The sequence below is a fragment of the Danio rerio genome, chromosome 7, assembly GCF_049306965.1.
Source record: "Danio rerio strain Tuebingen ecotype United States chromosome 7, GRCz12tu, whole genome shotgun sequence".
In the NCBI taxonomy this organism is placed as follows: Eukaryota; Metazoa; Chordata; class Actinopteri; order Cypriniformes; family Danionidae; genus Danio; species Danio rerio.
The window spans coordinates 26,982,880-26,997,533 of NC_133182.1; the positions used below are offsets into that span (position 1 = coordinate 26,982,880).

The following is a 14,654-nucleotide window of genomic DNA, read 5'->3' on the forward strand; positions in this document are numbered from 1 at the left end:
GGTTTGTGGACGTTAAATCAGGTTTATTTTGTACATTAACATAACGGATATCCATACAACAGTGGATATTATTGTACATCCTGCCACATTTGCCCTGTTTGTTTGTGTGGAAGCGTGAACTTTGTAACAGCATTTTGTGTGACTCATCATTGCAACTCCACAACAAATACATCAAATAATCATTGGGAAAGCTCTTACTGTAGTATTTCTCACAAACGGTATGTGAGATCTGCTTCCTTCGTGTCTGTCACCGTGCTGTTTATCAGACGCAGCCGAGGCGGAGATTAAGGCAAACTCTGACAGGCATGTGGGAATGGTGGACGGGGAGAACATTAAAGCACAGGCAACAAAAACAGCTACATGGTGTTCAGAGCAGAAAATCCAACACTCTGAAAACTATAATAAACAATCTGATGAGTGCTTTGAGCTGAAACTTTACAGACACATTCTGGAGACACAAAAGCTGTATCCTAAATCTTGAAAAAGGGGTAAAATAGGTGCCCTTTAAATACTATTTTCATTTGTTGCTTTGACTTTTTCTGTTGATGCGTTTTAAAAAGATAGGTCACCCAAAAATGAAAATTCTCTGATCATTTATGCACCCTTGACTTGTTTCATACCAGTTTGAGTTTCTTTCTTCTGTTGAACACAGCAGATGTATCTAAGAATGTTGAAAACTTTTAACCATTGACTTCCATAGTAAGAAGGTTACAGGTTGCCTCGATATACAGGATCTGTTTTGTTACACAACAACAAAATAATTCATTTCTTTGTGTAAATCATCCCTTTTAGTCTTTGCATAAAACATCTACTAAATGTAAATGCAACAGTTGATGTACATAATGTTTTATGCAACAAATGCACAGGGTCAGTGTGACTGGTGAGAAAACAAGGCTTTCATCATGTGCTCTACAATGAAGTGTTCCTTTCTTTAATGTCATTCCCTCCACTTTTACTGCCAGTGGAAAGTATGCAGCCAAGAGCTGTGGATGAAGAGTGCAGGGCACATGGGGGACTATACTCACTCACACACACACACAAAACACGCTCAGCCAACTCATCTGGCAAACTCCAGTGCCGTAACAGCTTTATGGAGATGAGCACTTTTAAAGCACTGTAGAACTTTCTTTTATGCCTGGAGATTTTTTATGCAGTGAACATCAAAAGTCCCAAACGGTGCTCAGAATCTTCAACGACATTTTCCACAGTAACACAGAAACCATCTCTAATAAAATAGGTGTTCCTGTTCAGAGATCGAAATGCCTTTGTTATACATTTCATCCCTCTCCCAGGCTGTTATCTCGCCATGTGTGCACTACAAGGAAATAAAGTGTCATTGAAGTTTACATGACACATGTTGTGAATAATGGCTGCAAGCAAAGACGTTTCATTAAACTGCAAATGGAAAATGGCTCTGATTTAAATCGTGCAGTCAACATGCATGGACGCCCATACTGGTGACAAACAGGCCCACCAAGGCAAGAGAGCTGACCAGATTGTTGAGGTGTTGGAAGACCCCTGAGTAGTGTTGAAGAGCAGATCTGCATTCACTGCAGCTGGCGAGCAGACGTCTAGTCAAAACTCTCTCTCAATTGCAGTTCTGTCTCTCTTTCTGGTCCCTCCTGGGGAAAAGAATATTTCTCTCTTTGATTTCAGTCTTGGCACCAAATACAGATCCTTTCTCCCATATGGGTAAACATCCTCACATAGAAAGAAAAGGGCGAGGTAATAAAGAACCAAGAAGAGCGGCAGCAACATTAACAAAGCTATCTGACCATTAGCTTGTTTCAACCTGTGCATGGATGGATGTGAGTCCTGATGAATGTCCATGGCCATTATGAGTGGTTGTGACCCCCACAGCTGGAAGCACTGACATCTGGACACACACTGACATTCACACAGATTCATAGAGATCTGCAGAAGGCAATGCTGGTGCAGAGATTGGATTGGGTATTGATATGATGGTTTGTAAACTTATATGATGACGGACTGGAGACAGATTCTACAGAGGAACAAATAACTATATTGCTTCAGTTGTAATATTTCTAATGCTACTTGGGTTTACATGTGTTTTGTGGGTGGTGCATTAGGTTTGCATGATAAGGTCAAATATGTTTAAAACACTAGTGTTTAAATCATTGTTTTCTGTAGATATTTAACATGCTTTTAAGGATCTATATCTATCAATATTTACACTTGAGAGATTCATTATCATCAGTGATTATGCAAGTCACGTTAAAAGAGAATTTTCAAGACTAAATAATGTTCAAAGTTAACATACACTCACCGGCCTCTTTATTAGTAATCCATGATTTCATGTTGTTGATGCCAAATGCCAGTCTGGCCATTCTCCTCAGACCTCTGGCATTAAGCAATTTGCACCCACAGAACTGCCGCTCACTGGATATTTTCTCTTTTTCAGACCATTCTCTGTAAACCCTAGAGATGTGTGTGAAAATGACAGTAGATCAGCAGTTTCTGAAATACTCGGACTGTATTTCAGACCTGTCTGTCACCAACAACCATGCCATCATTTAAATCACCTGTCTTCCCCATTCTGATGCTCGGTTTGAACTGCAGCATATCATCCTGACCTTATCTACATGCCTAAATGCATTGAGTTGCTCCCATTTGATTGGCTGATTAGAAATTTGCATTAACAAGCAGTTGGACAGGTGTATCTAATAAACTGATGTTTCACATCTCTTATTTTGTCTGTGTGGTGAACTAGCTGAACAATAAACATGTTCAGTATTCACTATTCAGATTGTTAAGGAGGTAGTTTGGAATGTCTTACATATGTATATTCATTGTCAAATTTAAATGCTGTGAATTGAAAGAATAATAATGATGAAGAATGATATAAATAATGAAAGAAAACGTATAACTTGTAAGGCAACATTGTTAATTGTTATTATTAAAAATGTGTTTTATTGTTTTTAAGGGCCAGAATATACTGCAGAATCTAATCTAATTTGATCTCAATATTCTTTACAGATGCTGTTCACATTTTGGGGGCTCATCCGGGATGTTGGTGCCACACCTATGAAGTTAAACCATGAGCCCTGCATGAAAATGGTTCTTCAAGGTTTATCGTGATTGTCACCTGCCTTGTATGTGGTCAAATCTTCAGTTCCAGCAGAGATGGTGGCTTCTCATGCTTTTCATCCACTGTTATCTTGAGACATCCAAAGCCATTTGAAGTTCCACCGTTGAACAACAAAGCTGAACTCACAGAGCTTATCAAAGTCTGCATAAGAAGTGATCAGCTGAAAAGTCAAGAAGATCAAGGTAAGACTGGTCTACTCATTATCAAAAACAAGATTGATGAGCTGGACAATGAGAAAGAAACACCAGTTATAGACACTCTGAACAGTTACAAAGTCATAAATAGTGCACCCTCAAAGACAGAAGAGGTATCTGGGATGGTTAGACTAACTAGATGCTGAAGCTTTCCAAATGCATGCTGGTGGAAGCTGTCATTAGTTACGGCAGTACAAATGGATAAGGTAAAAATATACTCTGAATCTGAAGTCATTAGCACAGTGCTGATGTCTGTTTGAAATATAAATTTACAGTGTTTATACATTTACAGTTTTTTATTCTTTAGATCAGGGGTCGGAAACCTTTTTTTTTTTTTTTTTTTTTTTAGCAAAGAGCCATTTCGGATTTTTTAGGCAAATGCATATTTTTAAAGAGCCATTGGGGTGTATTTATGCAGTTGAAGTCAGAATTATTAGCTCTCCTGAATTATTAGCCCCCCCGATTGTTTTTACCTCTATTTCTGTTTTAATAACTCATTTCTAATAACTGATTTATTTGATCTTTGTCATGATGACGACAGTAAATATTACTTTACTAGATATTTGTCTTAGAGACTTCTTTACAGCTTAAAGTGACATTTAAAGGCTTAACTATGTTAATTAGGTTAACTAGGTAGGTTAGGGTAATTAGGCAAGTCATTGTATAACGATGGTTTGTTCTATAGACTATCGAAAAAATATATAGCTTAAAGGGGCTAATAATTTTGACCTTAAAATGGCTTTTTAAAATGAAAAACTGCTTTTATTCGAGCCAAAATAAAACAAATATGACTTACTCTAGAAGAAAAAATATTATCAGACATACTGTGAAAATATCCTTCCTTTACTATATATAATACAGGTCTAAACAAAACCTTTATTTACTGTATGTCCATGCACAATTAAAAAAAAATATGAAGCATCACATGTTGAGCAAGTTCATGAATGAATATCTGGTAAATAAACTCTTCACTTTTTCTGAAAAGCAACAAAGTTTTAAAAAAACTAAACATTTTACTAGTATAAAACTGTACAGTTACTTCAACTGATTCAAAACAATGTATGCAGCAACATTTTGATTTTGGTTAGTTTTAAAGAACAACAAGCATATTACTAATGTTATGAAAATAAACAATTTGCGTAATTAGAAAAAATAAGTTGTTTGCCATTTATTGGTGTTGCGATTCAAGTTTATCCACATCAACGCACAAGTCAAACTTTCTTTTATTGTAAACGGAGCTTTTATTAATTTTGTATTTTAAAAAAATACAATAAAAAATGAAATTGTAATTGGATTTTTTTAATAAGAAACTGACTTTTACTGACAATTTTTAAACAGTAAAATATTATTGAAGAGAGAAAGCTGGAGACCCACCGATTTTTGGTCATGAGCCACACGGTTCCCTACCTCTTCTATAGATGAACAATTAATCCACTGAAAAAAAAGGTTGGTTTTGGTAATGTTTAATCAAAGTCTGACCAGCTGCTTCTGTGATTGGGGTGGCGGTCCTTCTCAGTTGACATCAATTTGATGGCTTCAGCCTCAATATTCTTAACCACAGCACTTTTACTGTAAAACCCAAAAAGTTAAGGTAACTCAAACCATTTGAGGAGACCGATTGCAACAAACCATTTAAGTTAAAAAAATTAATCCATATGAGAACTGTGTACTTAATCCAGTTGAGTAAATGAAGCAATTTGAGCACAGTAAAACCCAGTAAATGAAGAGAACTCAAACCAACTGAGTACTGTAAAACCCAATAAGTTAAGTCAACTCAAACCGTTTGAGGAAACCGATTGCTACAAACCATTTGAGTTAAAAAACTAATCTATATGAGTACTGCGAACTTACTCCATTTAAGTTGTTGAAGTTATGAGGTATTTAATTAACACATTACCCTCAACACTGAGTTCAAAACTCCTTTCAAATGAGTAGAATTCACTTTCAGTATATTTTGAGTTAACTACACTCATTTCATCTGATAAAGTTAACTGTTGGGTTTTACAGTGTGTTTGCTATTAGGGAATGATGCATAAGAATAATGCCTCATCCCCTACTCAGTATTCCGTTTCAGTTTGAAGTTCATCAACATATTGAACTAAAGTAAACTGTGCATCCAATTGATCGTCCTCAAATGAGAAAAAAATGTAGGGCGATGCATACTTTGAGAACTGATTGGATCGTTGGTCATCATTGCTAACAAAATGGGGGATGAATGGACAAAATTATGGCCGAATGGCCCCATCTTAAAGGCATTCCATATGACCATAAAAGGGGGGTATGCTATTCGATTAAAGAAAATAATTTACTAAATAATTTGCACACTGCATATAAAATGCACAGATACATCCTTTATAATTTGCACTATATGAATATAAAAATAAGAGCAAATTCAGATTTCATGCCAACTTTAAGACAATAATCAAACCAAGTAACTCTGAAGACACTTTGACCAGCAAATGTGATCTCTTTGCAGAACAAACTAGTTCTTGAATTCACATATGAGAGAACAAAGCAGCTTTATAGATTCAGATAAGCAATAGATAGCGCATGAGTATAGTGGAAACCAGTCATGCCATACTGCCAGTGATGTACACAGATATGGAGACAGGCACAGATGGATGGCAGGTCAATGGGGGTGAAGTGGACAGACTAAGAGGAAAGATGGAAAAGGAGAGTGAGACATGGCGGGATGTTGAGAGAAAGAGAAGGGATGAAGAGGAAAAGGGCATCTGGTGGATTCCAGCACTGGTCTGCAGTGCAGCAGGAGTGAGGCTTCAGCTGAAGTGTTTGTGGGGCCCCTGCGGTTTTTCAACCAATAAATCCACGGCATGTCTTTAATACGGGCAGAATGTGCAGGCAGAGGAGTGCTGAACGATGTATGGCCATTACTCAGCGGCCCACATCTGAGAGAAGAGCTTGGCCCGGGACGGCGCAGTCGGCTCCCTCCTCTTCCTCAGTCTGCGAGCAGACAGCCACAGCTCTGCCGAGGTGTGAAAAGGAATGGATCTCCTGAAGCTCAGGCCACTGAACTGTAGCCTAAATGACAGCCAGTGCTCACTGAGTGTTTTCTGAGTTGGGCTAACAATGAAGGAGAGGGCATGGCTGTGTGATAATATGAGTCTTGATTTATTCAGATGGATAATAATTAACATTTTATTGGGCTCATATTGAATTATATGACAGTTACAGTGCTCTAATTGACAGGTTCTGTATGGGCAATGCATCAGCTTCAGTGACCGCTACGATTTACATTTTCGACATTGCGGTTTCGTAATTAAGTCTTATGTGTCTCTAAATCATGTCCATGTCTGTGAAGATGCACATCAAAATACTTGTCAGATAATTTATTATACCCTGTTAAGAATGTCAATTTTTGGTAAACCGTCTTTTGGTCTTTTGTGCCTTTAAATGCAAATGAGCTGTTCTCCCACTGTTTGGGCATGTCGCTTCAGAAGTTACCCTGCGTCAGATGTAAACACAGCACAATGATAGACCACCATACATGTAAATAGGCCAAGGCAATATACTGTACAAAATTAACATGATTTAACAATGACAAACCGAGACTCCACTATGCCGACTGACACTGACAATATGCAGCAGGCTGATTCTGTTCATTCATTCATTCATTCATTCATTTTCCTTCAGCTTAGTCCCTAATTTATCAGGGGTCGCCACAGTGGAATGAACTGTTAATTACTCATATATTGGCATATGTTCTACACAGTGGATGTCCTTCCAGCTGCAACCCAGCACTAAGAGTACACTAACACCAACTCGTGAACCCCCAGTGCTGGGAAACACTCCTACACTATTGCCAATTTAGTTTATTGAATAATTCAATAATGGTTTATTCAATATTAGTTTACTGACTGCGCCACCGTGCTGCCCCATGCTGATTCTAGTAATTATAAATTACATTGTGAATTTAAGGTCTTGATTTACATCACTATTAATGCTAACATGTACCATTTACTACAACATATGGTAAAGCTGGATCACAGATTGGAAAAGATCCATTTTTTAATCTCAGCTTCTTTGCAGAAACTAAATAAATAGTGTAGTACTTTTACTATATCTGCGACTAAACTTCATCTGAAATCACTTGCATATCTAAAAAAACTGTATGTGACAACAAGTATGTACAAACACCATAAAATAGTAGGCAGGGTCAGGCCCGTAGCCAGCCTCTTGAAAGAGGTTGTTCTATATATATATATATATATATATATATATATATATATATATATATATATATATATATATATATATATATATATATATATATATATATATATATATATAATTTTTTTTTTTTTTCAAAAAGTGGATCTTTTTGCCTCATTTAGGCTACTTTTAAATTATGATAAATAAATAATGCATTTTAGTGACATTTTAAGCCTTATTTTAGCTGAAATAGATTATCATAACCAAAAAAAGTTCAAATAAAAATTAATGCATAACAATTATAGCCAAAATAGAATTCAAATTCATTTTAATATTGGTTGCCTTTGGTGCTTCACACTTTTTTATTGGTCATATTTGGTTTCAAGAATAAGGTTCCAGATTTAGAATAAAAGTTTTTCCACTATTTATAATGGCATAGTGGCGACGCAGTGTAGAATGTGAATGGATGTTTCCCAGAGATGGGTTGTGGCTGGAAGGGCATCCGCTGAGTAAAACATGTGCTGGATAAGTTGGCGGTTCTTTCCGCTGTGGCGTCCCCTGGATTAATAAAGAAACTAAAGCCGAAAAGAAAATGAATGAATAACTGAATGAATGAATGATGGCCTAGCAGTCAGAATAGAACAAATGAGCTCAAATACAGGACAAATTCTGCACCTTTGTCAGTGAGGGGTGGGTCTTTCAAAACACCCGAATCCCCCGGCTACAGGCCTGAGGGTTTTAGAAGGGCATTGAAGTTATGTAACTGCCATTGTTAGTTGACAATAATGACAACATGACAAATTTTGTATTTTCAAATTACCTTCATGCTGTGTTCATGCCATGCCAATATTACCATAATTTCGAGATGTCAACATGTTCTTGCCTTTTGGAGAAGTTCATATCCTGTATTTCGGTGTCAATGCTATGTCTAAACAAAGCATCTAAACTAATTTGCTGTGGTCAGGTGATACTGTTGTCGCATGGTACAAGTTGCTTGGTATTTACTTAAAAATAGATACCTACTCAAGGCAGTATGTAATTTTGCAGAACGTGCTATTTCAACCATTGTAATATTAAGGAGAATACAGTGCTCAGCATATATAAGTACACCCCTCACAGACCCCTTAATTTAACATAGTTATAACTATATTAGCTGTTTATTAAAAGTTATTAAGGTGGAAGCTGGGTTTTAGTTTTGGGTAGGATTAGGATACAGAAGAAGATTGTACCTTTTGAATACTAATGAACAGTTAATATCTTAATAAAAGGCAGGTAATAAATATGACCTAAACTAAAGTGTTACCTCTGGAGTTAATCTAACACAATAACTTATTACAATAACAATAATAGTCCAAAATGTATACACCCAAATTTATATGTTAGGGGAAATATTAAATAAAAATGGTACATATATTTAAAGTTTTATAGTTTGTATTTTTTGCAGTATTTCTCTTGAATTTAAATGTATTATCTTTCTATTTCTAAAGATGTTCGGTTAGTAAAATATTATTTGAATAAATTTATATGTTTGATAAATCTGTTTTGTTCAAATGCACCAAAATATATCACATATATTCACTGAGAAATGGATAAAAATATTCATTTTAAAAATGAGGTATACTTATTTATGCTGAGCACTGTGTATGATTGCAGTTTCATTCTCTAATTGTCACTCCTGGACGTGAAAACAACTAAATTATTTTTTTTATGATTGAACACTGAATATCATTCACAGGACTAATTCTGAGAGTCATTGAAACATTTACTTAACCAATTCATTACAACTTTGATTTATATACAAAACAAGTTTACGAGTGACACTTCAAATCATTCATTTAATCAATCACTGATTATTCAGAAATGAAAAACAGTAATGTGTTTGTCAAAAGTGTCTGTTTGGAAGACAATAGTGCAAATGTGAAAAGGGATGATGTTTTGTTTTAACAGTTCAATGCATCAAATTGAAGACAATTATGTGCATAAGTATTTAAAAGAGCCAGATGAAATTTGTTAGTAAAATAGTATACCTAAATGCATGAATGCAATCATCTGTTAAAAAATCTGTTAAAATGCCATAATAACTGCCATCTCAGTATGATCAAGCTGCGAGTATCCACTCATAATAAAGAAAAATGTTTCCTTAAGACAGACAAACTGTGAACTGATATGTGGTTCATTGAAACCTTGATTTGGCCATATGATTGAGCATTGTATGTGTATTGGAACTCTTTTCATTGGAAAAGAAACACACAAATTAACTGGCAATATTCTGCACAAATTGCAATTTAAACTGTTAACATTTTTTTTAATACTGTTTTTTTTTTTTTTTACTTGTACTAAAGACCATTTTGCAATGTCATTGCTGGTCTGAATCTTAGCACAGCTAAAAATAAACCACAGCCCTGCTGAAGTCAATATGTTTGATAAATAGAAGTTATTATTAATCTTTTCCAGGTCATGACTGACAGGTTATGTTAAGTTACCCGCTGCTTGACATTTGTAATAGTCACTGTAACTTTCTCACTCCTTTTTGCGTCATTTACTTTTTCTTCTGTTGATACTTAACTTGTTTTTATTATTGTCAGAGTTACAGGTTTTATTTTATGGAACACAATAATATAAAAAAAATCTTCACCAAATGTATAAATGTTCTTAATTTTGACTGTAAGGTCCACAATTTCCTCAGCAGTAATGAAAATCTTAAAACTGTTTAGATATTTACATATCTTGCCCATACCTTGCTTAAAGTAAGTATCTAAAAACATTATTATTATTAGAAATACAATAAATAAAAGGTGGAGTTTTCCAGACGTTTTGTAGTGATATAAGAATTATCGGTCCCACTTTATATTAAGTGGCCTTAACTACTATTTACTTACATCAAAAAATAAATATAATGTACCTACTGTGTTAATAATGTATTTGTGAACACTTGTGGTGCTTTTGAGTTGGGATAGAGGTTGGGTAATGGACAGGTTTGGTGGCATGGGTAGGTTTAAGGGTGGGTTAAGGTGTAAGGGATGGTCAACAGTGTATTTACAAATGTAAATACAAAAGTTAATTACAGATGTAATTACATACATGTATTAATCAAGCATAAGTACACAGTAAATATGTATTTACACAATAAGTACATTGTAACAAACTATTAATTCCTGTGTAAGTACATATTAGTTAAGGCCACTTAATATAAAGTGGGACCGAAATATCTTTATGTTTAGTCGTTGATGCAACAGTTGCCTTCTATGTATCAGATATTCAAGTCATACAGTATTTATTTTTACTGTATTTACTCTCCTATAGCTCGTTTTACCTCCTTTTCAATCTGTTTACAATCTTTCAAATTAAAGGGGTATTTTGAGAGATTGGCGCCATCTTCTGTTTCATATCATCACGTTTGTCCGTTTTCTCTAGGTGTACAACTACTGAATAAAGCAGTGATCGCGGATGAATGGATACTGCAATAGGACTGGTACTACAAGATGTCTGTCTTTAATATGATTAAGGGGATACTGGGTGAATGGCGCAGGCATTGAAACCAGACCTTCTTATGCAGTTTATTAGAGGTTTCTTTTTCTGTTTACATTCAGGTTGCTAAGATGAAAACAGATCTCACATGGCAGCATATTAGTTTGATGAACTCCAGTGATTATTGTATTCAAGCAAATCCATGTTTGGCTTGTGCGTTTGTTTAGCGTTCTGATTTTAGGCCAGTGTTTTCAAGGACACGCTGAGAAACCCTATGATAACAGGTGGACACAATTGTAGGCCTGCTGGCAACACTGACAATCATCAGCGCAATCAAAACAGAGGATAGGTTTATGATTCTTTGAGTAAACTCCCAATTTTTAGAACTCACTACAGTGTCTGTGTCATTCTCCTTCTCTTGTCTCCCATTTGAAGCATGAAGCAAACATTTTTGGACACAGTGCTGATTGGCATCATAACTCTCGGTGTCTGGGATGCTGCTTCTGGCTCAGAATCAGTCTGTTTGTAGCTCCATATGTCACTAGGCTGCTTGAGATTTGTGGGCCATCATCAAGTGATACTTGCAAGACGCTTGCTAGGAGTGGCTTCAACGTCTTTGCATTTCTCTTCGCTTTTTTTTTTTTTTCTTCCACCACAGCTTTCACTTGACTTTTTTTTTTCTCTGGGCTCATCAACTGTGCAGAGAGACCAGTAATTGTGCTCTTTCATGTGGCTGGGATCCTTTCACAATCCAAACGCTTACCATTTGTTTGTGTCTTTTGCTGCCATCTCTCCCACTCCTGACTACGACAGATTTAAATGTTCTCTGGGACCTCACACGCAAATGAAATAACATGGCGGCGACGGCAGCCATGGATGCAATTATCTTTCTTTTCAGTCTTCCAGGCTGCAAATCTCACCCGTCGGCTAACATTAGAGAAGATGAGATAACAGTGAGAAAGGAGAAGGACTAATGAAGTTTGGCTTTAGTTGTTCTGTGTCCAACAGTTGCTGTTTGATCTCAAAATAACTTTTGTGAAAATAGATGATTTTGATATTATTGTAGGCTATGTTATGATTTATGAGATTTTTGTATGGTATAGAAAAATGTAGCCTACAATAGTCTTTAAGTTGGCTTGTGTCATTTCCTGGTCTTATTTTTATTTCTAATTTGTCGTTGTCGTCTGTTTGTCTATGAACACCCTTAGAAGAAAAGGTTTCAACAGATGCTATAGAAGAATAAGTTTTGTTTCCCCAAAGATCCTTCCAGTGAACTGTTCTTTAAAGACCCACTTTCTTTTTAAGAGTTATAGCCTACTGTCTTATCAACATATAGTAAATATGTTTATAGCCCATAAATATAATTTTTTCAATTCAATAGCATAGAGTTGTTACGATTTTGAATGTATTAAAATATTCTCTTATGCTTACCAGTATGGAATTTTTGATAGAAAGTCAAAAATAAACGTGCGATCCTGGATCACAAAACCAGTCAAAAGTAAAATATTTTAATATTGAGATTCATACATCACCTGAAAGCAGAATAAATAAGCCTTTCATTGATGTATGTTTGGCTGAGATACAGCTGCTATTTGAAAATCTGGAATCTGAGAGTTAAAAAAAATCCAAGGAAATCCAAGGAAAATCTCCTTTAAAGTTGTGAAAATAAAGTGTCTGGCGTTACATTTTACGTTTTGATGTATTTAAAGTATGTATTTAAAACCTTCACAGAAGATGATATGCATAATCTAAAGATCTTTGGTGTAAAAGACAAAATTATAAAAGTTTGCTATTGTCAAAAATATACCTGTGCGACTTAAAGACTGCTTTTTTTGTCCAGGGTCATATGCACTACTTGACAAAAGTCTTGTCGTCGAACGCAGTTGTAAGAGTAACAAATATTAACTTGACTTCTAGTTGGTCATTTGGAAAAGTGGCAGAAGGTAGATTTTTCAGTTGAATCATCTCATTCATTTCAGTGTATTGTGAAATATTTCAATTAAAAATAGCCAGAATTAAAATGCAACATTCACTTTTGGGGCCATGATGTCCTTAACAACACATCATCTTACAATGACATCTCCTACAAAATATCTAAAATCCATTACCCTATTTTATAGCTTATAAGTATTAAATACTGTTTATATATGAATTTAGATTTGTTGTCTGGGCCTAACCATCATTAATGTAATCCCAGAGAGAGACAGCTTTCTTAACCGCTCACAGTATCTTTTCCCAAATCAATTTCAAAAATACATGACTTGCTGCAATGTGCCAAAATTGCAATCGAGTTTGTCTACAAATTTGATGTGTACATTCTTACCATAAATAATCTGTTGATGTCAATACCAGCAGTAAATCCCACACACAGCTCCTCAAATCTCAAGCAATCTTCTTCAGAGTTGAGACCATATTAATGGTGAGCCAAAACCCGACCATGCTGAAGAATAACAAAAGCATAAATTACTGAATCATGGAAGAGACACAAAGCTGTTCAAATTCCCAAATGGGATCATCTTTGAGCTCTATGGAGTGATTTATCTACTGTACTGACTGTGTCAATTCATATTGATTCACCAAAGTGAATTCAAGCATTCTTATGAAAAATATGCAGATAGTACAGCTTCTGAATGACATGTGGCCCACAAAAAGAAGCTCACTATGACTTCAATAAAACATCATTAATCTTGATGGTGCCACACTTGGATATTGGGTAAATGAGGCCTGACATAGATGATCAACTCCTTTTGAGCTGATATGTGCTTTTGACTGATAATGCAGAGATGATTATTCTGAGAAAACAGACATCTACATAAAAGACCAAATTCAGAAAGGCATACATGTGAGACACATGCATGTGTGCAGCTTTGCGTGTTTGTGGGTGGCTGCATCACTCTCGATTGTCATTTTTATACAGCCTCATAGAAAGTCCCATTTTTCCTGTCAGTGCAAATAAATTCCTCACTCCTCAGACGAAAGGGTTTTCTTACCACTCCATTTTGTGGTGAGACTATAGCACACTAAATAGTGGGGCAACTTAAGCTTGTGGCCTTCAGACATACCGAATCAGGAAAGAGAGTATCCCTACATGCTAAGCAAGACATGATCTTTTTATAAAAAAATGCTTATATTTCAAGCCACTGAGTTATATCCCCCCGGAATATTGATATTATAATAATATATCTTTGTGTTATCCTTAGACATTAAAATGCTAATAATATATGTTTAATATTAGTGTCTCCATGAAGGAGATGGCTTTGGTGGAAAGTGAGAAGGTACTGTGTTTCACTCACCCTCAAATTGGTTATTATTGAAGCTATAGCCACCATCAGGGAGAAATATTCAGTATGATGAGCTCTTGACTAATGTCACAGCACAGCTGTGGTCTCTGCCTGGCCTCTAGTGGAGGAAACTTATACTTCAGGTTGTATTTGCAGCAGGTCAAAACCTCTTTGGTGATTTAAATTATTTTATGTTTTATTGGGGGTTCAAGCATAGAACTTAAATTTGTTAGGCCGATTGTCTGAAGGGGGAGGAGACGCTTTTGCAAAAATCTCCCTTGTCTAAAACAGAATGAGATTAGGCATGGGCTTGGATAAAAATATCACGGTATTGTGATTTTACTGCTCTAAAGTATATATATATATTTTAAATGTCTGGGTAAAAAACAAAACTTTTTTTTCTCTTTGAAAACAATAGATTTTATATTTTAA

The 14,654-nt window shown here is 35.5% G+C and overlaps 1 long non-coding RNA gene across 3 annotated transcripts in view; it reads right to left on the reverse strand.

Annotated features, from left to right (window-relative positions):
• LOC141375370 (uncharacterized) overlaps positions 1-14,654 on the reverse strand; it is a 16,851-nt gene continuing 2,197 nt past the window's right edge. Inside the window, exons 2-6 of one of the 3 annotated variants that reach the window (XR_012383309.1) lie at positions 13,265-13,381; positions 3,111-3,269; positions 2,288-2,439; positions 1,793-1,887; positions 2-1,622 (exon numbers count right to left, since the gene is read on the reverse strand). This is a non-coding gene — a long non-coding RNA (uncharacterized lncRNA). Of the gene's footprint in view, positions 1,623-1,706; positions 2,003-2,287; positions 2,440-3,110; positions 3,270-13,264; positions 13,382-14,654 lie in introns of those variants that run through there. The other 2 variants (XR_012383308.1, XR_012383310.1) reach the window with 2 other exon arrangements.